The sequence below is a fragment of the Poecilia reticulata genome, linkage group LG17 (assembly GCF_000633615.1).
Source record: "Poecilia reticulata strain Guanapo linkage group LG17, Guppy_female_1.0+MT, whole genome shotgun sequence".
NCBI classification, from domain to species: Eukaryota; Metazoa; Chordata; class Actinopteri; order Cyprinodontiformes; family Poeciliidae; genus Poecilia; species Poecilia reticulata.
Genome location: NC_024347.1, coordinates 28,011,276 through 28,022,651, shown reverse-complemented (window position 1 = coordinate 28,022,651; position 11,376 = coordinate 28,011,276).

The window sequence follows — 11,376 nt, the reverse complement described above, 5'->3', positions numbered from 1 at the left end:
TGAGGGGTGTTTAAGTAGGGCAAGGCCCAGGTGGAACAGGTAAGCAATCAGGCGTGGCAGGTGAACTGAATGAGTGCTTAACACAGCATGGACAGGACATGAATCATAACATAAAACATCTACCTTCAAGCTGGTGTCAACACTAAAACTACATCCTCTGTTGTAAGGATATGCAGTCATTGTGTTTGTCAGTCTGTAATAGATATTATAAGTGTATATTTACAGCCACAACAGAAGCTGCACATTTCAGTCAGTTCCTTTAATTATCCAGAATTTTTATCATGAAGCCTCTTGGAAATAATTTAGTGCCCTCACACGAGCTACAAGGTACAAATGTCCACTACAACAGCTAGCTAACAGCCAGCTAGCTAACAGACAGCCAGCTAACAGACAGCCAGCTAGCTAACAGACAGCCAGCTAACAGCCAGCCAGCTAGCTAACAGACAGCCAGCTAACAGACAGCTAACAGACAGCCAGCTAACAGCCAACTAGCTAACAGACAGCAAGCTAACAGCCAGCCAGCTAACAGACAACCAGCTGAGACAGCTAGCTAACAGCCAGCTAACAGACAGCCAGCTAACAGACAGCCAGCTAACAGACAGCCAACATGTCTGTTAGGCAGCTGACCACAGGCTAGCAACTTGAACTGATAGACCCTTTAATGAACCAACTATATGATGTTTTTTGTGTTTTCTTTATTTTTTAACTACAGACCTAATGAAGTCTCACTTTTGTTTTAGTCTGTTGTAACAAAGAGAGAGAGTTGAGATGTGAAGCTTTCGTAGTTCTGGTCAATCTATGTTCCTACACTTATCTACCCTCTGAGTAATGACTGAAAGACCAAGATCCTGCATGCAAGTAGTTGAAAGAGAAAATCCAAACCAAAGCAGGCAAACAGAACATAGTCATATACGATGTGCAGCTCTGTAGATGCCAGAAGACTCTTCCAGTTTTACAATGAGAATCTTGGTATCTTTCCATTTGCAGATGATGGATGTTTAAAGATTGGGATATTGTTTTTTTACCGTAACAACAATACAGTAAATTTATTTCGGGATGTCAGAGTAAAAATAAACAGATTCGAAATGTAGGCCTTTATTTGTTAATATGTTAACCTGAAATGGGTTTTCCTAAAACTTTACAATTAACCCTTGTTGGTCTATCACGTAAAATACACTGAAATTTTTTATCTTAAAGTGACAAAGTGTGAACAAGTTCAAATGGCATGAGAACTTCTACAACACAATGTGTGTTTGGTGATGATGATATATGATTATTCAGGTTTCAGAAACTGTTCTGCCCAGCAGCCTCTCCCTCAGGGTTAAACCGAACAGTAGTGCCTGGTGTCAACATGAGGCTAAAACAGATAGAAACACCTTCGGGTAAAAGAATGAATCTCAAAGCTGTACCCTGATATACATAGCGGAGCCCTCCAGGTGTCCTCCAACGTCCCAATTACTTGTTAGTAAAAAATGCTGACTCTAAATTGTCAGCAGCTGTCAGTGATAATGATTGTGTGTCATATTTCTGGCATTCCAGGAAGCTGTCCAAGCTGTCCTGTGATTTTCTGCTATTCTTATGGACTCAAATTCTCCCCCCCACCACTACGCTGTAGCTAATAGATGGACAGCCATCTGTTCAGAAAAATGTGATTTGTTTTTCACGTAGTTGTTGTGTTGTTATTAATAGCAATAAATAGTAATAGAAGTAAAAATGGGAAGGGATCCCAGTAGTCACTTTACCTAAACAACAGACTGAAATGTCTTGTGGTTTTCATGACTTTAACTGGCAAGAATCACCAATGGGGAAGATAAGGTACATGAGAAACAAGCAAAAGAAATGTTTCATGTTCTCTCACGTTTTAGGGAGTTCAAGATGTAATTTTCTAATTTATTGTCTGTAAGTCTGCAACCTAAAGGTCCAGTTTGTGTTTTTCAAAGTTTGGTTTTGTGAGATTCCCATCGATAAAAGTTAAACAACAATTGGTATTAAGTTGTAGAGAATGTAAATACATTATCAGATTGGCAGAAAGCAAACAGCCAGCTCAGACATATGCTGTACCAATCTGCCTAATCAGTTGATTTGGAGGCAGATGATCCCCTGAGTCCACCAGATAATATTCAAACAACTCTGAGTCCTGGAAAGAATATGAAATATCATCTTCATTGCTGTTGCACATTTACAAAATCTGAAGCTTTACTCCATTCTTGGCAAAACTAGAGTGGGCTGACAAGTCGCAGCCTATCTGGCCGACTGATGCAGTCGACAGATTCAGCCATTATAATTTCACACGGGAACAGAGGCCCAACAAAACAGCTCTAAATATACCAGTGAAACTTAACATCTGCTAATATAACACTGTATGTACTCCAGTAGTATGAACATTTTCAGTTTGGGATGTTTTAAGTTGCTGATATGACCTAAAATAAATTGATTACTAATAATTATTTAACTCTCCTCCAGACCCAGGAGGGGTCCACCTGTAGGTGCGTGTGACTTTAAAGGTTTTGTGTTTGCATGTGTGTGTGGTTTCGGGAACTGACTGGCTGACGGACACCCTGCATCCTCATCGTCTGACTGTGACAGGTACCACATTCTTCCCAAATGTCGAGCTGGGTGAAGATAAAAAGCTCACGATATGACGTTTCTCTAACGGTAAGAAAAGTATTACTGATGGTAACTTCCCAGAAACTTAATTATATAAAACAAAAAAAATCCAAACTAACTTTTTCAGTCACAAAAACCAAGATGTTTGCCTTCTGCTCTTCAGAGACTCAATGCCCCACTTGGACTCGAGGTCTCACATGAATCTTCTCACGTCTTTTTCACATGTAATCAGGGGTAAAATTAAGTCAAGAAGTTTAGTTTATTTTGGTAAATAATGTATTTCCCCCTCTGCTTATATACATGCAGTATAAGCAAGCATCTACAGTAAGTAAGCCATAAACCACAGCTCTGGCAGGGATTCATTTATCAGAGGGAACTTAAGGTTTCATAAAAACTGTTCTTGTTGGGTGTAGCTGCAGAAAAATAGAAACAGTAATTGGTACAATGTAAAATAAAATTAACAGTCTATTTATTATCTTACTCTTAGAATCATTTTAAGAACAATTCTGCTTCTTCAAAATAAAAGCCCTTTCCATTACATTTGTTGAGAAAAAGATTTTCTTGTTTTTGCACTGCATCCTGCCTCATTGTGTGTGTTTGCTTTGAGTTGAGCAGAAAGTACATGGTATCCAGAATTTAGACGTAAACTTGTGTCATACCACTTCAACAACCTTTTGATTTTACATAAATGCAAATGTATTGCTTACCATTTTTTTATTGGGTTAAATGTTACATGCTCAAAATAACTCGGATTGATTTGCAACAGTTGTTTTTTTTTACATGCTGAATTGAATCCAAACAAAGATTTCAATATTTGTTTGTGTTTGGTTTGCAATGCGGGTGTGTATTTAGTTTCAAAGCGCCTGGCAGCGGCTGAAAGGGCACACAGAGCCAGAGGTTGGCCCCATTGAGCAACAGGGAAAAAAACACAACAAAACAAGCAGATACATGCAGAAACAAACGGACCTGCATGAGAAGGTATGCACTGTAGTAAGCTTCATTTTTAGAAGAATTCATTCCTGTGCAGACATGCTGACTGTACACACATGGACACAGACACACACCTGCACACTCACAAAAAAAAAATGATAAAAGGTTCAGAAAAACAAAATAGTTTAGTTTTTTATTGGGCATAAATGAAGCAACCTTGGTAAACAAACAGGCTCCTTTTATGACACCTGCATTGCTGAGATTTTCATGTGCATAGCAGCAGCATTGCTATCATTTACTTCCCTGTAATTATACAGCCAGCTATAGATGAAAAGCTGTCATCTTCACATTTTTTTCAGAGAAACGGAGGCGCCTTTTACAGGAAAAACTAAAAGAAAATTCTGGTTCCCTCTCCCAGATCATTGAGACTTTTATACAAGTGTGTAAGAGGCAAAAAACAAGCTTTATAGTAAATAATAATGTTGACATTTTCTTAAAAATGCATCTTCACTGAGGTTTGTCAAAAAATAAAACAGAAAAAAATGTCTGGTTTCTACACCTCCAGTTTCCTGTTTGGATAATGTATAAGTTAGGACTTCCCTTGTCTTTTATATCTGGACTGCTGAGTTGAATAAATGGAAATGACAATTTCTGCTAAAACCAACTAGGCACCGAACAGTGAGACAAGGAAAACAACAAAACAAAGAGCTTTCAATTTAACACCTTAATTTGCACATGCCACCACAACATCAACAACTCCAATTTGTCTTCTTTCTTTCCAATCCCCTTTATGCCTCTGATGAATTTTTGATCCATCTTGATGTCTTTGGCCTGTCCACCCACCTGCACACACATCAAACATTTTCGCTTATTTTAAAGAGGTCTGCAATTGGCATTTGGCAACAAATAGTGATTTGCATCCTTCGGAGGACACATCAATCCGTGACTAATCATGAGTTTCTGAATTATACACCTACGCCCAGTGACTCTGAAAGGACTAATGCAGCAGTATGTGATCACTCCATGACTTCACTGAGGGCTAATGAGCAATGTTCTGGGGCCTCACACCCACAGAAAGAACACATATATTAATGCATGTCTGTTTCATTTGCCCCTTTAGTTTATTTTATCCCCCTTTCCCTAGCCAATTGTTCCAAAAAGTTCAATCTTTGTCCCTGGCCAGAAGGCACACCCTCCAGCTGAATGCATCATGTTCTGTAATGACAGCAGCTGTGGTCAGTAGGACCACTTTAATATGTTTTACAGCACCCAAAGTGAAGCACTCCTTGTTTTTAACTCCACAGAGGAGAGCAAGATTGCATCTCTTCGTCCACGAGTATACCTTCACTTTACCCGCATCTGGTTTACATCACAGTCAGTTATAATATTTTGACAAACCTACCTTCTGAATTATTAAGACGCAGACCCAGGTTATTCGAGCTGCACACCCACAGCCGTGCTACAGTCAAGTCAACTCTCCCAAACTGTCATCGGAGCACATTGTGCTACAGGGTGGTTATCACAACAGGCCAGAGACTCAAACAGGCTTTCCAAAAGCTGTAATGCTGCCTGAGAAAAATAATAATAATAAAAGAAATCACTCTCTTACAAACCTCAATCACTATTCCCTCACCCTCAAACCAAGAAGGACCACCCTGAGGAACACCACTGGCACGATACACACAGCCATACTTCTGGGAAGAGATCTACTCAATCTTTGTTTCCCTTCACTGGTTTTCCGTTTGCATCAGAGTCAATTTCAAAATCTGTCCCTCCTGCAGTACCCAGTACCGTCCTTCATATCTCAGTATGGACAGTTAGGAAGATGGTGAGAAACTCCAGGTTTTCTTGTGGCTGTTGTCTATCCATCCATTGCAATGTTTCATTGGTTGCTGGTTGTCATTAGCCTGCCCTTGGCTATCGATGAAAGCAGGTCTTTCCTGACTTGTTGCTCAGACGTAATGGGATGAGTTTGGAGAGGCCATTTAGAACAACTTCTGTTGTGGCTTTGAGGAGATCCAGGTCCACCTCTGAGCGTCTCAGAGTGCAAAGCAGTGAGCCACCTTGGGATGTTGTGGCTCAGTGGTCAGAACACTTTGAATCCTCCCCAATCCCAATGGCATGTCTTTCAGTGAGGAAAAGGAGCATGAGGACCTTTGGTACTGCTCTTCAATATCTGGTGCTGAAGTAACCAAAGTAGTTAAAAACTCAGCGGCAGGGCTCCAGGGGTGGTTTACATTTGCCCATAGTTCTTTAATTCTCCGAATGTTGTAGGGTCATGTTGGTTGATGCACCTCTGCAAAATTGCATGGACAAAGGGGAAGTTTCCATGAACTGGCAGACCAGGGTGTGTTCCAATGACGAAGGATCAAACTCCTAAACCTCTTTGGTAAGGTCTGCTCAGAGGTTCTGGAATCCTTTCCAGATCCCCGGATCTACCAGATTCCCCCAAAGAGCTGAACAAAGTGACTGTGGAGAGGGAAGTCTGGGCCTCTCTGCATAGATTTGGATTGCATTTAAACAAGAAATCTTTCAATGTGTAGATGCATTTCCCATAAAAAAAAACTTGTGTTCTTCTTTTAAAATCAATTATTTCTGGAGTGATTAAAATTCACTTACAAATCATAGGTGCCAATCAGGTACACAAATCTGCCTTTACCTCTTACCGTGTTGATTTTGGCCTTTAAGAGCTTCTGTTAGTTTTGGCTGCAACACGTATTCCAGTGGCCCAAATCTGTCTAAAGCCTGGTCACAACATGAAAACACTTTCCCATTTCACTGTTTCCCGCTTCTTTGTGTCATTCTGCCTCAGTGCGGAAAGGTTGATCCATCATGCACACACATTAACTGACACAGATATAAACACTCACACAGCCAGGCCGTCTCGCCCACAAGAATGTCATTCCAGGGATAGCTTGATCCATCACAGATGCAGCTACACATACGGACACGCAGAGACAAAGACGCTCACACATGGCGCACATACCAAGTACACATGTGTACGTACATCTCTGCCAACATGTATGTCATTCCAACAGCTTTATCCATCACTCATGCTCCTCACTTTCAGACATAGAAACACAAGCAGGCATCGTGGATATTACCAGGTAATTGGACACTCTGTTGGCAGGGGGCTGTGTTTTCTGAGTGATTGTCAGTTTTGTCGGAGAGCCAAGAGATTCCTCTGCGACCTGACTCTGTTCATCAGCTGCCAAAAAGGCTCACTATTGCAACTTCCATCGTTGGGAATAAAAGGAAATTCAGACTGTAAAAATAAGCTAAAATGCATGAGATAAATATGGCTGAAGCCCACGTGAGTTATAATCCAGTCTGACTTTACAAGTCCCTAAAAGTCACTGGAACCGCTCACTCAGGACAAACTAATAAAGATGAAATAAGACCTGGAATTTAAAGGCATCCTTAAAGTTAACAGTTTTCTGAAACTGTTGTAAATAAATTAACTTCTGGAATAAAAGTTTATTGGTCAGATTTAATCATGTTATGGTTATATTTGTGTTAACTTTTTAAATTACATATTTTAGGTACATTAACTTAAAATAATTAAAGTCCATAGTAGTGACATCTAGGGAAAAACAAATGATCTTCACTGTTCAGCTACATAGACATTAAACAGGACAATTTTGCCAATCCTTGAGTAATAATAATAATGTTGTGCAAAATAATATACTTTTTAATTAGTATTAGTTTTGGGGCAGCAACAGAGACGGCACAATCGCTTCTATTTAACTGTTTGGACCTTGAAACAACTAAGAATAAAATATTAAATCCAATATTTTGATAGTTGCATAAAGATTTCTAATCATACTTTAATAACGAGACAAAACTGTTCAGTTAAAAACTAGTAGCATCATTTTATAATCAATCCTGTAACAGCCAGAAGACAGAACCAGAATCATGTTCCTGCTTTAAGAGGATCGCCAGCATTTTGTACGACCTGTAAGCAATGAAGGGACGGCTGGTCTGAGCCTAGATTCAGGTAATTACAATAATCTAAGTGTGTTGACATAAAAATATGGATTAGTCTTTCTAAGTCCCCAGATGGAAAATAAGGCTTTACCTTAGCAAGACACTGTAACTGAAGAAGCTACTCTTGACCTAATTTACTGCACTCCACAAATCATCTCCCTAATCTTTTACGAAGATTAGGGAGATGAAACCTGGTGTGGAAAGAAAGTCATGAGTCCCACCTGCAGTTTGCTACAAGACATAAAACATGCAAGAAGAAGCTTTGGTCAAATTCAACATTTTAGCAAAACACCATGAGTAGAAGAAAACAAACACTACACCTCGTCGTTCACCCAACATCCCCAAGGTGAAGCATGGCCATGGCCGTATCATCCTCTGGGTAAGGCTTTGTCAACGAGAGCATGGAAGATGAATGGTGCTAAATGTAGCCCAATGCTAAAGCCAAACCTGTTTGAGGCTTCAAAAACGGTCAAGACTTGGGCAAAGGTTTACTTTTTACCACTGAGCCTAACAGAAAGTCAGAGCTGCAGCTCTTTAGATCAGGTATTCAGAGTATTAGAAAAGTCCCTGCTTGAATACAGGCAACAAATGAGGTGAAAGAGATATTTTAATTATAGAATATTGATATACGTTTCTCGCAAAAACATAAAATATCGGTTTACCTGATACTATATATCTTTTATTTGGTATTTTTACTGTATTTCTTCTCTTTTTTTCTAATCGTATGGTAATATCATTTTTGTACCTTCTATTTGTTTCATGGGACTATCCATCCATCCATTTTCTTTCACCCTTGTCCATCAGTGGGGTCGGGAGGGTTGCTGGTGCCCATCTCCAGCTAACGTTTCGGGCGAGAGGCGGGGTCACCCTGGACAGGTCGCCAGTCTGTCGCAGGGCAACACAGAGACACACAGGACACACAACCATGCACACACACACACACACACACACACACACACACACACACACACACACACACACACACACACACACACACACACACACACACACACACACACACACACCTAGGGGCAATTTGGAGAGGCCAATTAACCTGACAGTCATGTTTTTGGACTGTGGGAGGAAACCGGAGTACCCGGAGAAAACCCACCATGCACAGGGAGAACATGCAAACTCCATGCAGAAAGACCGGGACCGGGAATCAAACCCAGAACCTTCTTGCTGCAAGGCAACAGCTCTACCAACTGCGCCACTGTGCAGCCCTTCATGGGACTACAGGTGGAAATTAGCATTTTGTTAAGTCCTGTCTGAATAATCTGCTAATATTGTGTGTTCATTAATAATCACTGTCCCTTTTAAATAAAATAAATTACATTTTGATTTGAACTGGGTGTCGGAGCAGGAACACCTCTGCAACTTCAGGAAAATCAAAAACCAGAAGGGCCTATCTGAGATCACACAATGTTTTTCTTGGTAGGACACAAAGTCATAAAGTTATGACATAAATCCAGTTGAAAAACTGCGGCAAAGCATGGAAATTTATGTTGAAGAACATAAAATCAGTCTTTAGAAAAGCTGGTAGAGACATAAAGAAAGAGATCTGCGGTGAACGGTAGAATTACAAAGAACTGAGAACTCCAATTTTTATTGCTTTTAAAACTACACTTCACATTGATGCACTATATTGCTCACATGAAATCCCAGTTAAATACACTGGAGGTGGTGATTGTATGAAAATAGAAATGAGTTCAAGGTCCATAAATACTTTTGCAAAGTGCTGTTTATGTCAAAAATCAGACACAGTCACTCCTATCATGCAAACACAATGTGGAGTTAGGGTTAAGTGGTGGAGTAAAAGGGTCAAATGGAACTGAAACGCTCAGTTACTCCCGATTTGGACTCATAGAAGCCCGTAGCTTCTGTGTAAATAGTGTTTCTTACTTGCTTAATAAATGCAGTAAATCATAGCCCATGAGGAAAGTTGGGCTTTTATCCCAAATTGTGGCTACTTCATTTGAAAGCACTGAGGCATTCAGAGTGAGAATCAGTCACACAGCAAACAGAAGGAGGAGGTCGCATGGCCTGCTGCTTCCTGAAGGCTTGATTTTCCTCACCTACACAGTTCCCATGAGGCTGCTCACCCACTCTTCAAACGCTCCCCATACACACAAAACCACCCATTTCAATTTTCATTTGCAGCAATTTTCTGTGGCTTGGAGACAATATTGATATAAAAGACTACAAGCTTCTGAGGTGGGGACTGAGATGGAAGTCACCGAGCCATAGTGCATCAGGGCAGTTCAGTGGTCGGACCACTGAAAGAGGAAAAAAAGAAGAGTATTACAAGGTCTTTTTACCATGCCAATACAGCAGAGATGGGGCGCAGTGGTAGATGTGTGATTTAAGTGTCTGTTCAAGCATCACGACTTTGTGTGTGAGGTTTAAATTCAGTCTGGCGGGTTCGGCTCCATGTAGAGTTGTTTTGATTGGCTGTCTACACCGATGCCCCCACCGTGGTCAATCACAATTTGTTTATGTAATTTTCAACAATGTGATGTTTTGAAGGTGCATACCCACTGAGAATATTGATGTGAAGTCAGTGGTTTATCCAGCACTTTAGCAGTGCCTGTAGCCTGCATGAATAATGGGTTTTATGGTACAGGAAATTATTATTACTAGAGCCCCTGTTCAGTTTGATAGAGTACGCTTATGTCTTTTGTGCTTCATTAGATAGCCCACAGAGCAAAGAGGCACAAGAAATGAAAAGAATAAGGAAAGAGGGAGATGGGGAAATTTGTGAAAAATGAAAAGCTTTTAGGCTTCATTTCATACAAACAAAGCATCTGTAAAACACAGAGTAAAGTTACACATATTCTTACCATGAGCATTTTCAAATCTGATAGCTTCATTTCCTCTCTCTTGCGATTCGAGGTTAGGCATAATGCTTAGTGTCACAGTGAAAACACTCCTGGCTTTTAAGAAAACAAAAATGTTCCAAAAGTGATTATTGGAGAATCTTCCTTTCTTTAAAAACCACCAAAATAAGTTTTAAAGCTTTCAATGATGAATGTGTTTATTTCCTGGTATGGTCCAATATCTCTAAGTTATTTCTAAAGTGTAAGTCTACAACACAGCAGCACGTCTCTTTCCTGTTATGTATTTAATCTTTTTATCTTATACTAACGACTTCAATCCAAAATATTCACAACGTTTGTTATATTTAAGCATCCAACCAATGTTTTAACCCCCAGGTGGATAAACAGCACAAATAGCAGACAGCCATTACCTGTCGTCTTCTAAATGAACCTTCATGTTTGGTATAATCTGGGCTCTTCAAGACACCCTGCGGATTCACACTTTGGACATTTTATTAAAGGTAATGTATTTTATGGAAAGCATAATTCAACTGTGTCACTTACAAAACATTTCAAACATTTTGTTTTTGGTTTGAAATATTGATCCAGGATGGTCGGCTCCCACAGCTGGAGTTCAGCAGTACTCAGATAAAATACACTTTTTTGAAAGGGTTTTAAATTTTTAGCACACCTTTCTGAATATAGTAATAAATCAACAATATTACATTCACAAATCAATAATGAATGCAATTCGAAGTGGGATTTTTATGTGCTCACACAGAAACCAGATTTCTTTGTAGTCAAAAGGGACAAAGCCTGTGGTCAGGACTGGTTTAATTGCCATCACAACACAGATATATAAAAAAGGCATTTCTATCCTCTTTTATTCTAACTTCTACAATGCCAAGACTAATGAAAGATGCCTCTGAGATGACCTCCCTTTTGCTTTTGAAATATTTGGTTCCATTTCCTTTATGCTTGGAGCCAAAAGAAGGAATGTCCTATTTCCTTAGTGATGGGGGCGTGGTGGAGGGAT